This window comes from Xyrauchen texanus, chromosome 19 (genome assembly GCF_025860055.1).
Source record: "Xyrauchen texanus isolate HMW12.3.18 chromosome 19, RBS_HiC_50CHRs, whole genome shotgun sequence".
NCBI classification, from domain to species: domain Eukaryota; kingdom Metazoa; phylum Chordata; class Actinopteri; order Cypriniformes; family Catostomidae; genus Xyrauchen; species Xyrauchen texanus.
In genome coordinates, this window is record NC_068294.1 from 37,876,446 (window position 1) to 37,892,860 (window position 16,415).

Genomic DNA, 16,415 nt, shown 5'->3' on the forward strand with positions numbered 1-16,415 from the left:
TGGCTTATTTACATAAGGTACTGTGTCAGTGGGCCCCATTAATACATTCATTAATGTCAGGAAAATCTAATTTAGAGAGCTGAATTATTGAAGATCCCAAAGACATCCACTCTACACTCATGTGGTGAACAATACATATGTATGTGATCTGAAATTTTATAATGTGTCCTTATAAATGTGTTGCATTTGAGTCAGCTTATAGCTATGGTTGTTTATCATTTACAAATGTTAAGCTTCATATCATTTTCAATTATGTTTAGAATGTCTGAGGACAGTAGCCTACACACAAACGTGATGAAGTACAGGAGGCAAAAGGTCAGGAATTATTCACACAGCAAATGCCCTGTGACATTTAAGCTTAGGGTGAAAATAAATAAATAAATGAGTAGCATAAATAACAATTTATTGAGGAATGATCGAGTAGCCTCCAGTATTTGCGTGTGCTTTTGAAGAAAAGAAAAAAAAACTTTTACAAGGACTGCACACAGATTTATTGAGTTATATATATAGTGTAGTATATATAGTGTATTGGTGTTTTCATGTGGTTTCAATGAATGCTGTTTCTCCATATTGTCCTGTAACATATGAACGACGAGAAAATGCTCATAGAATTGAAAAGGCATTCCATTAAATGGAATAATTTCATAGAAATGTCAGCTCAGAGGTGAAACATTTATTTATTTTATACCATCTTTTTGTTATACATCATGTACACACACGCACGCACGCACACACACATACATTAATAACTGTATACAATGTATATAAATGATGATAATGGAATTTAAGTTTGAAGGATAAAATTCACAAGACAAATCTTAATTTTGAACAAGGTGTGTGAAACCAAAATACAAGACTATTGCTGGAGAAAAGAAAAACGCAAAACCTTATAGCTACTGAGATATAGCCCTTCCTCAATTTCCCATCTCTCATGTTACAACTAGCCCCAATATCCTCTAATACATACATGTTACACTACACAACCACTGAGATATGAAATACTTCCTGTAAATGAGTATGGCAGGCTTGTTTTTCAGTGAAAAGATGGAACAGGAGGTGAGGGTTTGAGTACTGCCACCCACCATATGTCTGAAAACATCAGTCTTGTGCATGGATGTTGCACTTGTAAATAGCCTGGTTATAAATGTGATGGTACGGTGCATCGAGGAAGTGCATGGGATATGCTTTGTCATTTTTATTTTCTGTGGAGAATAGAAAGAGAGAGAAGGATGAATGCACCAGTCAATTTTCTATTCACCCAACTGAGCAGTCTCAGGGGAGTCTAACGAGCTTTGACGATCACTTGATGCTTCTTCAGCCATGTCAAATCCCAAGCATGCCTGTGTGCATTCATGGTGGCACTGTCCATGGTCCTGAAAGTCCAAACCTGTGTGTACTGAAGCATGAGTTAATAATGCACCGAGGCCTCGGGAATGGAAATGGAACTCAGAATGAACACAATAATCTAACAATTTCACAGTGTTTCAACAAAGATAATGCCTTGTTCCACAATATATGCCCTGAATATGCCATTAAACTTTTGAAATATTAATTACTTTCAGGGATTTTCAAACTACTTTTATGTCACGCACAGTACACACTGCAACTAAATGCATACAGTATGTCACTTCTGAGTACTTATTTGTGTACTAAACGCACAGAGTTTGCTTATTTATAGGAGTGACAACAACATTCTACAACCAAATTCAGGCAGTAACAACCGAAGTTTCATTAAATCCATCAAGTGTGCACAGATAAATCAGAAGTGACCTTAATTAACCAGCCTATAGCTTTTCTGTAGTCAGTCCCCTGAAAAACAGTCTGATCGCTTCCTATTCCCTATATAGTGCATGTTGCATTCACTATATAGTTAATAGTGAACAAGTGAATGTTTTCACATTTAGTAATTTAGGAGTTATATTTGTGGTTAAACCATTTTATGGAGAAATACAAACTGTTTTATTTTGTTAAGCCTAGTTTTATTAGCTACCTCTTAAAAATGAAAAGGTGAAGACTTGTTAACAGGCATAAACAAAACACTATGTCTCACTAAACAGTTATTTACTAATAACTGTCGGATGTTAATGTCGCCAATCACTACTACTTCATTCATCAACTAGAGCTAAATCCTGGTGCACACTGTATGTTTTTACAGTCCTTTACAACTGTTGCTTGTCAGTCAGTATGACATGAACCAAGTGAAATATTTGGTAAAAGCCATGGCACATTGTGCAACATTAGTCAGATTGTACGATACACATCATAGCCATGTGACACATATTTCCTCACACTGCCAGAAGCTAATATTCATTGCATAGGTAATTAATAGTCTGGTGAAAATGTCACACTAAATGATCAAAGATAGCAGGTGCACTCAGTAATATTTGTCTTTATGCTGCACTGACACCTAGTGGTGTAGATTATCAGTTCTTTAGATTAAAGAAAAATGCAGCCTGCAGATTATTTTATTCAGAGAGTGAATTTTTTATTATCAAGATAAATTATCAAGGGGGTTATCAAGATCAAGTGAGCAATATTCTTTCAAATGAATTCTCTCAACATGGCGTTACTCATAAATGTGCGTCCAGCAACATAGGAAGAATAAAGCAGCTTTTTTTCATGACTGATATGACTATGAACATTTTAAATATGAAAAGTGCACTGATAACACTTTCCAATAAGGTTGTAATGGTTAACGTTAGTTTAGTACATTAGATAACATGAACCAACAATGAACAACGAATGTGTAAATTAACATTAAGCAAGATTAATAAACACTGGATTTTTTTTTTTATTGTGTTTCATGATACATTATTTACTAATGTTAACAAATAAAACTTATTGTAAGTGTTACCAGTGTCCCAATTCAGTTGCCTTTCCCGGAACTTTGCGTAACTTATTTTTGGAATAATTTTTCCTGTATATATTTTTTGCCTCTTTGATGACTCATTTAATAAGCTCACTTTTTAATGGACTGTTTTGTTAAGTGACAGTGTCTGCAATCAATTTGATTCACAAATGGAATATCTTCATTAGCACTGTGATGTAAATTAGAACTATCTCAAAAGCATTGTCAGATGCCCACGCACGACTTAATTGGAGCCCTCCATATCATTACAGCCAATGGCCACTACTCTGGCAAGATTAATTGGGAGTCTACCCAAGCACTAAGCTCCTGTCACAGTGGTCAGAGTGTTACCATAGTTAACCTTTATTAAAAAGGCTAATCTGGCACAGACACTCAAGCAGGTTTAAAGGAATAATTGTTCCAAAAAAAAATTAAATAGAAATCTGTCATCATTTACGTTTTTTTTTGTTTTTTGCCTAAATTAATTGTGATTCTGAGCTGTCAAATTACATAAAAAAACAAAAAAGCCATATTATGCCATTTAATTCGGAGCAACTTACATTTTTAAACAGTGAGCACATACAGTTTGGTGATGAAAGTAGAACTTATAGGCTTTTGAGCATGCTCAGTTTGACCACTGATGAATAATTTTGAAAATTATGGACAGCTGTATTTAAAAATTGAAGAACTTAATAATAATTTATATTTTTGAGATTGCTGAACTTATCATATTGAGTTCATGGAACTTAAAATCCAACTTGAGTTGTTAAATTGATACAGCTAATTTACCAGAAGTGAGAAAACTCAAAAATGCTTTCCAGCTGGTTGCCTTTAAGTTTAGTCAACTTTTATGTATTACAGTGTTTCTTGTGAGTCTTGTGACCAAACACCATGAGGTCAAACCTGCACCGTAATCACCATATTTGATTTGGGCGCTGCATGCAGTATTCAGCTCACCCCATAATCATACTCTAGATTTAATTCTGTCATATGGAGTTGATTATTATAATATAGGAAATCTACCACAGAGTTTTGAGTTCTCTGATCATAACCTCATCTCTTGTTTGCAGCGATCAGCTAATTTCACTCAATCTAAAGATAGCTTTACTAATAAACTTCCAGAATTGTCTTACATGCTCAGTAGGCCAAAAAGTCTAGAAGAACATGATGTAATAACAGCAAATATAAATACAGTTTTCTCTAGCACTCTTGGTATTGTTGCCCTCCTTCGAGTAAAGACAATTCAAGAAAAAAGCCCCACACCATGGTACAATGATCACACTCATGCTCTCAAGAGAGCAGCTTTGAAAATGGAGCTCAAGAGGAAGAATAAAAATGTAGAGGTATTTCACTGTGCATGTCTGTAATGACAGAAAGCTGCCAGGTCTGCAAATTAAAAAAAAAACTCATAGAAAATAACCACAACAGTCCTAGGTGTTTATTCCATACAGTGTCTAAAATGGTAAGGAACAAAGCCTCGACTGAACCAGATATTCCATCACAACACAATAGTAATGACTTGAATACATTAATTTCTTAACTGATAAAATACAAATCATCAGAAAAAAAATTGAATTATGCCATCAACTGTCACAGAACCTCAGAAAACATTGTCTTCAATCCTTCGGTGTCATAGGTCATGAAGAGCTAACAAAACTTATAAAAAAAATCAAAAGCCACAACATGTATGTTAGATCCAATACCAGTTAATCTCTTAAAAGAGGCATTCCCTGTAATCTCAGAACCTCTAGTTCTAATTAACAATTAACAGACTGCTAACTAGTACTTAGTTTACACATTTTAAACCGTGCACTGCACACAAATAACTAATATTGGCATTTTATGCTCTTTAGCCCCCACAGTGAGCCTGATTTCTCCCAAGGTTATGTTCTCCATTAACCAACATCTTATGGGGTTTTATGTTCCTTGCCACTAGGGGTGTGCAGCGAAGCCATTATCTGTATCTGTCTTAGTATTCGGATTGAACCTGATATGGACAGGGCTTAAACCAGTAACGTGTCAAAACTAAATGAAACACCCATTTTTAAATGTTACTATTACATTTATAAACATGCCTTTTAAATGCATTTGCATACTAATAGCCTAGTAATAATAATAATAATAATGATAATAATAATTATTATTATTGTATGCTACAATATTGTTTAGTTACATTATTATTTTATTATTTTTTACTTACCAGATGAGGCTGAATTTGTTGGCTACATTAACTGTGGAATATGTCATATTAACTGTGGCTTCTCCTGGTATTTCTGATATTAATATCTGCTGAAACATTATTTTCATATAGTGTATAGTATCAATCTGGAGGCAGGAGGTGTCAAGCAAAATGTGAAATGTCAAGCATACATTTTGCAGTGAATATTAAATACAAATTCAAACATTAAAATACATTGATATAGCCTACAAACAGGTGAAAGTCCCATAAATTTGTCAGGAATTTTTACGATAGGACACCATTATTTAGTTCAATAATAATAATAATCATAATAATAATGTTAAATGTATATAGTGCCTTTCCAGAGCTCATTTCACTTAACATTCTCAAATTTAGCACAGTTTAAAGAGGAACAACCACATGTTTCAGTTTGTTTGTTTTACATGAATAGGAATATTCCAAATAGATGAATACTCTATGGAACATTTAAACCTTTATGAAGCAATTTATTTATTTATTTATTTTCTGAATAAAGGCTTAACCAAAAAAATACCTTCGCTGATGTGGATATAAATGTGGTCCACCTTAAAAGTCTGAAAGATTAGCTCCGACGTGAAATCGTCTCTTCAGGTCAGGAATTTAAAATCAAGCTCAGGTTTAGGCTTTACATGAATACATGGGAATCATTACCTGTGAATCATGTGATACATTAACATAGGCATTTCAAGAAGTGGAACATGTTTATGATATTGTATCTTAATTATAGTTACACTTGATAAGCTCCAGATGCGCACAATTAACAGAGACTGCAAAAAAGACCGATCTGAAATCACAATGAGCACATTTTCATTCATAAGGTTTATAATTTCAAAATATTGGCTGCACAGATTCATACATTTATTGTAATTTTGAATATGTTTATTTACAATTTCGCTTTATCCTTGTGCTTTTTGGATAATCAGTCAATCTAATATTTTTTTCTATTATTCGGATGAATCTGTTATTAGCTAGTCATATAGTTATTATTGTCTTTCTGAATAAGGTATTCAGCTTGGGGCACATCCCTACTTGCCACAGTTGCCTTCGGCTTGCTCACTGGGGTTCTAAATACAATTATGATTTAACTATTTATTTATTTATTTTTATACACAATTTACAATTACACAATGATGACTCTAAGACTTTATAGATATAAAATTTTCTGTTAAAGCTTGATTCTGTAACGCTGCTTTGAAACATTGTGTGTTGTTCAAAGCGCAATACAAATACAAATTTCTTGACTCATGAATGATTTGAATTGATCACATTTACAGTCATTTTATGGTGAGTTTTTTGTCCGTTATGGAGCTTGACAGGTCAAAAATCACCAAACACTTGAAATATATAGCCTTACAAAGAGCCGTGTGATGACTTTAAAAATATTTTTTTTCCTTTTGTGTACTATGCAAGAAAGAAATGCATATGGGTTTGAAAAACCTAGAGGGTGCGTAAATAATGAGAAAACTAAAATTTTTGGCTGAACAATTCCTTTAATGTAAACTCTTGCTTAGCTTAAAGTGGACAGTGAGGCAGACTCCTCTTTATGCCATGTATACTCAGAGGCAGTTCCTTTATATTGTAATGGGTATGGTGCTTTCATGAACTTTCCATGGTGCTCCCCTACAGTTAAATGAGTAGGCGGAACAGTTGGATCATGGATATTTCACTTGACAGCATGTCTGGAGGGGGGAGCATGGGTTGTGCTCTTCCAGTCACTTTAATTATGGCACAGCGACAGACCCGGCAGCCTTAAAGAGATAGCAAACTTCACATCACAAACAAGATAAATGATAGATTACCAAAGATGTGAAAAAGTGTGAATCATCTCTAGGACTCTGACTCAGACATCTTGAATGTTAGATTTGCTCTAAGCTTACAAGTTGAAGGACTCAAATACAAAGAGTACAGAAAACCCAGAACACTAAATTAAATTAACATAATGGCCCACTTGATTTTGTATGTGTGAAGGAGAAGGGTATGGAAAGACTGCAAAAATCACACTCTGTGTAAACATCACATACACCAGGGGTCCCCAAACTTTTTTCTATGAGGGCCACATCATTTTTCCTTTCTATAATGGAGGGCCGTAGTCTAACAGAAAATGGCATGGGCCAGAGTGATTTATTGTGGAGATTTTATTATGATTTTAAATGGATTTACAGTATTATGCCTCCTAATGCTAGATTAATTTATTATTTATGCACCATACATATCAAGTGATATATAGCCTATTAGAAGAGCATTATTACTATCGTAATGACATTTTTTCATATTCATTGCTATTGAAATCAAATTATTTACTTACTCATGCGTATTAGGCTAATCAGTGTGAACTATGGGCTTGTTTCTGGCTGGTGAGAAGTCCAATGTCAGGTTCCATTCCTGTCACAGCCAGTCTCAAAGACTGATGCAAATGTTCATCAGTGAGTCTTGATCTCATCGGATTTTTCATCAGTTTCATGCGTGAAAAGGTTTGCTCACAGATATACGTGCTGCCAAAAAGTGTGGACATCTTCATTGCATTCCTTCTGATGTTTGGGTAGGTCTCGTTAGGGAGGGCAGTATAGAATTCAATGAGATTGTTGGGCTTAAACGCGTTTTTCAGAACATCACAGTTCTGTAACTCAGCCAACTCAAACTGATAAGAAGGCAGGGCTTCGTCAATGTCAGCAGCAAAAGGGTTCTGAAAAAGGCGGATTTCTTTAGCGTGGACATATAGCTCACGGAATCGCACATCAAACTCCGCCTTCAGCATTTCCAGCGCTTCCACTGACTTTTCAGCTGGGAATGGGACCACTGGTTTCTCAGCTGAGAGGCTTTGGGTAACAGGGAGATGGGTGAAGTCTTGCTTTTGCACTTGTCCCACAAGCAGTGCTAGTTTCACCTCAAATGCTTTTATGTGGGAATACATGTCACATTAGTTTCCCCTTGCCTTGGAGCTGCACGTTGAGGCCATTCAACATTTCTGTCACATCTGTTAAAAAGGCGAGGTCCCATTTCCATTTTGTGTCGATCAGTTCTGGGACAGTTTTGCCCTTTGTCAGAAACATTGATTTCGGGTAGCAGCTCGTAAAAACGCCTCAAAACTCTGCCCCGGCTTAACCATCGGACTTCTGTGTGGTAAAGCACATCTCCGTGAAAAGACTCTAGCTCGGACAGAAAGACTTGGAACTGCCTTTGTTTAAGTCCGTTTGCTCTGATGAAGTTTATACATGACACCACCACTTTCATAATCGATTCCCACTTCAGAACTTTGCAGCACAGTGCTTGCTGGTGAATTAGGCAGTGTACTTGTAAAGGGGGCATGAGACCTCTTTCCTCCATTTCTCTATTCATGCGTCCTATCAGTCCCCTTGACGCGCCAACCATACTAGGAGCTCCGTCAGTCGTGATGCTGACCAGCTTAGACCAGTCTAGATCCAACTCTTCTATCGTTTGGCACACTTTACCAAAAATATCCTCCCCTGTCGTAGTACTTTTGAGACTTTTTAGGGCTGCCAGCTTCTCGGACACTTCAAAGTTTGAGCTAACTCCGCGAAGAAAAATGAGCAGCTGTGCCGTGTCCTGCACGTCATTACTTTCATCCAGTGCTAATGCAAAAAAATCTAATTCTTTCACTTTTTCCTTCAGCTGGGCATATACATTATACCGCATTTCTTCAATTCGTCTGGTGATTGTACTTGTGGACAGACTCACCGCATTTAAGACGTCTTTCTTATCGGGGCACACCTCCTCCGCAACAGCATTCATACATTTCTTTACAAACTCACCATCACTGAATGGCCTACCGCAGGTTGCAATCAGTTTAGCTACCTGAAAGCTAGCTCGAATGGATGACTGGTTCAACTGGGTTTGCCGTACAAACGTATTTTGCTGAGCAGATAGTCCACTTTTTAGCTTCGACACTTTGTCTGCTCATTTGGCCTTGTAAACTTGCATACTTGTCTCTGTGGCGGGTTTCATAGTGTCGGCGCAGATTGTATTCTTTGAACACGGAGACTGTTTCTTGACAGATGAGGCAAACAGCCGTTTCTTTGCATTGAAAAAAAAAAAATATCACTTGTCCACTTTTGGTTAAATACCCTGCATTCTGAATCAACTTTTCTCTTTCCCAACCGTTTGGCCATTTTGTTGTCACTTTAAATTTTTTGCTGGATCGCGTGCACCCGCTCGAACGCTAATCCGGGTGAATCTAACAAATAATTTGGCTACTTTCATAATTATAACTAAGGGAAATTTTATTTTGAAAGCCAATATGTATTATCAAATACAAATATGATATGATTAAAACATATTTAAAATTAAATTGTAAAAATATTTCTCTGCATGGCATTGTTCAGAGAGCCGGTCGCGGGCCGTAGTTTGGGGACCCCTGACATACACGATCAGCCACGATATTAAAACCACCTGCCTAATATTGTGTAGGTCCCCCTCGTGCCACCAAAACTGCACTAACCCGCATCTCAGAATTGCATTCTGTGATGATACTCTTCTCACCACAATTGTACAGAGTGGTTATCTGCGTTACCATAGACTTTGTCAGTTCGAACCAGTCTGGCAATTCTTTGTTTACCTCTCTCATCAACAATGCATTTCCATCTGCAGAACTGCCACTCACTGGATGTTTTTTGGTTTTGCCACCAATCAGAGTAAATACTACTGTAGAGACTGTGTGAAAATCCCAGGAGATCAGCAGCTCAAACTCAAACCAGTCTGGCACCAACAATCATCCATGTGATCATCTAATCAGCCAATTGTGTGGCAGCATTGCAGTGCATAATTCATGCAGATATGGGTCAGGAGCTTCAGTTAATTTTCAAATAAACCATCAGAATGGGGAAAATGTGATCTAAGTGATTTCAACTGTGGCATGATTGTTGGTGCCAGATTGGATGGTTTGAGTATTTCTGTAACTGCTGATCTCCTGGGATGGCCAGAGAATGGCCAGACTGGTTCGAATGCTATTCTGAGATCCTGGTAGTCACTGTTTTGGCGACGTGACAGGGGCCTAGACAATATTAGGCAAGTGATTTTAATGTTGTGGCTGATCCGTGTATAAATACACGTGCTGAACTTCGCCTTGTTCTTCGCTGTGGCTTATGTTGCAGACATTTGCTGCTCTGGGTGACACACTTCTGTGGGTAATAAAGTTTGTTGTAATCTATCTATTGTGCTAATCTTTGAAATGATAGAAACATTTTTATTTTATCTTCAGGCCATCACTGGATCCACACCTAAATATAAAGTGAATCGTCATGTGATTTGAAACAGTCACACAAATGTAATGTAATGAAAAAATATATTTTCATTAGCACTAGGCTAATTGTATCTCAATAATCTTCTGGAAATGTAAGTCCAGCATTGTTCTAGCAGGAAGACTCGTAGTTCTACATCATCGCACCATTAGTTAGGTAACTCCTAGCCAATCATGCGTAAGCCATTGCTGTATAAGTCTTCTTACAATCTATCACATTGCTGATTCAGTGTGCCAACACGGCAACCTCCACCACTCCACCACCACAAGTTAAGTCCTGTGCTGCATGGCGGTAGGTTCCTTGCTCCTGCCTTCTATATCCGGCAGGATCTGAGTACAACTTCTTCGGACAGCCAGATGGGGCTTACACCAAAGAGAGACATTACTTTTCTGTTTTATATTCATCAAATAAATGTCATCTTAAACTTTACTCAAGTCTGCAAATCTTCCTGATAGAACAATAAATTAGCCTGTCCAAATCTAATGTTCCACAGAATTCAGAATATAACACTGTTAAAATACCAAGGTTACATTTATATAAATAATGTGAAAATAAGTAATAGAGCACAGTAAAAATGTTTTCTTCTTTTTTTTTTGTGAGCAGTTGCCATAGAACTCAAAAACACTGATACATTATTGAAAAAAAAAAATCCTATTTAAGTAATTGAATATGGTAATTAATGTACACTTCTGAGTACATAAGTCCCTAACAGGCACACTTTGTTGAGAATTGCATCACAGACCTACCATCAATTAATCACCTCAAATTGTGCCAGCCTCAGTGCCTGAGTATGTGATACATTGTGTTGATAGCATTCAGATGCACTTGGTGTATGCAATTAAAGCCTTTCAGAGAGCAATACCTACATTCTGTGATTCTTTGATGCTGAACTTTTGTGTGCATAATTAATCATGCAGCAGATGTGCTGCAGACACCAAAATAAGTAACCATGGGAACCTGGTGACAAAGCATAATTTGTATAGTATATGCTGCTGACTATGGGGAGCTATTTTTCATTAGATTGTCAGAGATTTTCTCTGTAACTTTAACAACATGGAACGGTAGCACCAACATTGAAAACACGTAATTTCAAAAGAGCAAGTGAACCCTGTTTTCAATAATATGTCCCTTTTGCAGTGCCAGTGATAGAATATAGGTGCCACTGTTGTGGTAGGATGTAATGTGTATTGTCGAATCTGTGCTTCTGTTGCATAAAAATGGGTCTGTGATCCATAAACTTTAGATATTCAAAATGGTATTGGATCAGTCTTATTGATTACAAAATGTTAAAGTCTTGGTGACTCATGTGGAGTGACAGAGAAGACCACTAATTATGAATTAACTAACAATATGCTACCAATCTTATGCCATAACTGACACAGTAATATGGTCTTTTCAGCAGGGATCCCTTGTATTGGTCCCTTGTCCCTTGGATTATCTGAAATTCAATTTGTATTATGTTCATGGTATTGCACATAAACAAAAAATCTGTAAATCAAGCATGTACCTCCACCCCCCCAGGACCCATGCAACAATGCCTCAGCAAAATGTCAATGGACTCTTCACTTCATCTGTTTCATCAGATTCAATACTTCAGTTGTTTTGAACAAAGTCGTCTGCTCAGTCTTCTATAAGCAGAAACAGTGAGCTGTGTGGTTTGCAGCACAGTACAGTCTCAAACACAAAATCCACTGAGGTTTTTTCAAAGTCTTTGCTTATTGGAGATGTTACATTTATACAGTTGGCTTTAAAGGCTGTGAAGTTCTGAAAAATACGTCTGCAGTAATCATTAGGGATCCGTATAATCTATAGAAGGCTCTCTACAGTGTAATCGATTCAGTTTTCTTCTCACCAAGTTAGTAACCAAGGGTATACAGTACAGATACTACAGCATCAGGCTTTTATATTTAGATTATTCCTTTTAAGTTTCTTTTGATATTGCAGTTTGTCTTTGATACGTTGAGTATACATTGAATATTTTGTCATATTTTTTTAATTATTATCAGTATGATAAATTAAATTGAAATATTTTTTTTAAATGAAATTTTAAAACCAAGCATTGAAAACTAGTTGCTATATTTCCAATAGGGTCATACCTCTTGACCAAAATCGATCTGCATTCTCTCCATCAGGCCAATAGCCCCACAGTGTTGCCCTAATCCACACTTAATATACCGCCCTAGTGCCAACGTCACACACCCTGCCCATTTCACAAGCAAGAGGGATGCTCAAACTGGTGTGGTATCGTGTCATCTAGTTAACAGTGGTTCTCAACTGGTTTTGCTTCGGGACCCAGATTTTACATTGGAAGTCAAATGGCGACCCATTATAGTAAAAACGTAACCTGTATTTAATGTATCTTGGATCGTTTATCCTTTTATCTTGCATAGTTTTGATCATGGTTTTCAAGTATAAGGGCATTCATCAATTGGCATTATTTTTCTTGGTGATGTAAACAACAAAAGCTACAGAAATGTTTCTCTCCCCCTTTTAAAAATTGAAGAGCATATTTATTTATAGGCTATGAGCCGATTATTATCCCGTTTGTATCATAATTTCAAATAACATTCAAACAGAGCATACATATTACACAGGAGGAAAGGCTCCTCATTACCTTGGTTAGGTCAATGTAGCTAGTCTTAAACAATAGTAATAATAATATTAATTTATATAATACAAATACAAGCCAAAACACAATTTGAAACTTTAACTACAATTGCAAATGTTGATATAAAAATGAGGCCTAATGGATTCTACTTGTAGATTATTTCATATGAAACAATATTTAAAATCTGTAAAATCGTGAAACATATTAAAAGGTTAATATGTGGAATGATTTTTTTATTTTTTAGCGCATAGCACAGTTTTGCTCTTTTCCTCAGTGCTGTTTGGCATGTCAGGGCTGCCTGTTTGATGGGAATGACTTGACTTAAACTAGAAAAGTCTCACTACAATTCAAATGGGTCACATCAGTTTTGAGGTCTGTATGCCGCAATATTGAGGGAAGCCTGGTTGTTGCGCATGCACGTCAGAGAGCAGAGCAGATCATTAGGACGAGATGGTACCGTTACACTTGTGTGAAAGCTTTAATCACACCAGATAAATATTGCAGTGTAGATGAGAAACCTTTAACTAATGAGAAATTGTCATTAAATATCTTCATTAAACATTATATTATAATTAAATAATCTCTAACACTTGGGTGGCAGCCGAAAAATCTTCAGTGGGAGAACCATGGCATTTTTAGTTCCCTGCTGTCTGCGACCCAGTCCGAATAGACCTGCGACCCACTTTTGAGTACCAACCCACCAGTTGAGAAACACTGATCTAACTAGTTAGCAAGATAAGATAGGGTTGACAACTCAACGACTGAAACTGCCATGGTGTCCCGAGTGGTCTCTCCACTAACAGCATGACACTGTCCCTGTACACCGTCCATGATCTCGAACCAAGGAAACTTCTTTCTTTGGGCACCGCGTTGTATAGTGTTCATTGAAATGCATTTGTACTGTTCCAGCAATTTTAACATTTTTCTCAAACCTGTACAGTTATGTGCTGGATACACAACCTGGAAAGTTAGGCAAAACTCCACCTTTAACATTGAACCCGCCTCAATCCCCAGTTGGCCTTGTTTGGCCCAAAGGTTATCGGCGGGCGAAAAGCCATTGGCCGTTGGACCTGATGAAGCCCCGGAAATGACAGTGCGAGTGCAACTGGTCCTGGCACAAATTAGCATGCCCTCATTTGGCCCGATCGTGGAAACATTAATGGTGACTGAAGCTACCATTCTCCATAACACCTTCTTTTGTGTTCCACTAAAGAAAGAAAGTCATGCAGGTTTGGATCAACAAAAGTTTGACCTGTCTCACCTCTTATTTTTAGGATATCCCATTGTAACAAGGCTCGTAGCTCATCGATGAAGGAGGAAACGGGAGACGGAATAATCCAACTGAAAGTGTTTTTATTTTTGAACTAAAAATTTGCTTTTTAGAAAACTCAAAACGACAGTCTCTGGGTGTGCATGTGTGCAGCTCTTTCTCCCACAATGGCGTCTGCTCGCTCTTAAATCCTTCTTCACTCTCACTGCAATGACAAACAGCTGTTAAAGACAATCAATGACAGGTGATGACCCTCACCGTTCTCATCTCCTGATCTCGCTCTTCATACACAAGCCAGCACTCGACCACACCCCCACCACCACACCCATCAGTGTTGCTGATAAGCCTCTTGGGTGTGATGTCATCTGCAAACTTTAATATCATTGCTTTTATGTTTTGCAATGTAATCGTCGTGTGTCAGCAGAATCTAACACAGTGGACTTAGTATGCAGCCCTGGAGGGACCACAGTGTTGGAAATGGTGGAATGGGAAGTCTCTCTTTGTATAATAAATAATTATTGAAAAATCTATTCATTAAAAGCAACTAGAAAATATTGGGCATTTGTTAATTTATAGATATGCCATAAGAGCATGGGCTCCCTCAGCTGAGTCTGGTCCTCTCAATATTTTCTTCCTGCACTACTTAAAATCTTATGAATTTTATTTTCCTTGCCACAGTAACATTTGGCTTGCTTACTGGGGGCTTTAAGACATTAAGGCACGATTTTCTGTTAAGCTGCTTTGAAATAATATGCATTGTGAAGTTGGATGATGGTGTTTGAATTAAAGTATGTGAAGACATCAGCAGGCTTGTGGGCATATGCCATCTGGACTAGCAGAATTTTAATAGTTTCACCTTCTGCAGAATTCTCCTGACCTGGTTACAGTTGTCTTGTTTGTGTGTTTTGTATAGTGTTACTCAACTGGTAAGTCATAACCCAAACATGGGTTACAGGTCTGTCATAGACAGCAGGGATATTAAAAAAGCCAAATGCAATCTACATCACCCATATAATTATGTATAGTTAGGATAGCGAAATAAATAGACATCTACTTTTAAAGGAAGAATACAATGATTTTGGTTTGACACCACAGGCAAATTACAGTCCAATAAAACTCTACTGTTCTTTGTTGCAAATTCAGCTGTAACCTGGTAATGTGTCTGATACTAATACAATATTTGGCCCAATTTTTGTGGCTGATAAATCATGCATTTACAAAAATGTTCTATTCAGCCTATGTCATGTTTTCAATTGTGCATATCGTTAGGCTTAGGCAGTTCTTGGTAATATTAATAGATTTTAGCACTGATTTCAAGAAATAAAAAAAATTGGACATCATGTACAATAAACAATTTTGGTACTGCATTTGGTCAACACTTCAAGTACAAAGTAACATCTGGATTTCAAAGCAAAACCAATTGAGAACTTCTAATGAGGCTACAAATAATATGTAGGTGGCATGTTCTCAAATTAGTTAGAACCTTATTACTACAGACCCTAACAATACACATGGTTCCTTAAGGCAGTGAGTGCCACTGAAACACTGCACATTACGTGACCCCATGATACAATCTACATCTCTTAAATAACAAAATATGGAAATATATTCAAGTTTTGGCACAACTCAACATGGAATTATTTAGACAGTCAGTTCCTGGTTGCCAGAAAAAGCAGCAGTTTACACAGGATTTGGCCTGGATTTGAATGTTTCAAATGAATGCATAATGTTCATACCTCTAAGTGTTGTTGAGGTAACTTTTACACCTCCTCATTATGAAAAATGTACATTAAATGCCACATTAAATGGTTTATAAAGCAGTATTCTAATCATGTGTTGCCATATTTTCAATGAAAACAGGAAGTTGGTGAGGGATATAGCCTATGGCCTTAAGTTTCGTTTGAACCATGGTTTGCGGTGCTTTTGCTAATTGGTGCATTAGGGTATTACAGTCCCTTACAGTTAACGAGGAAACTTGACAAGTGATCTCAATACCGCCCAGATTATCCAAAGACTTGAGAACTGAATGATGATCTAACTGACAACATTAATCCATAATCAGCCTACAAATGCACACAGCACATCACCATTTTGCTTATGATGTGGCCGGAGTTGTCATGCAAGTCCAGTGCAGATGAATGAGAAACAAGTGAGTAAAATATAATATATCCATGTTTTGAATGACAATACACAAAGCATGAATTATTAATAATAAT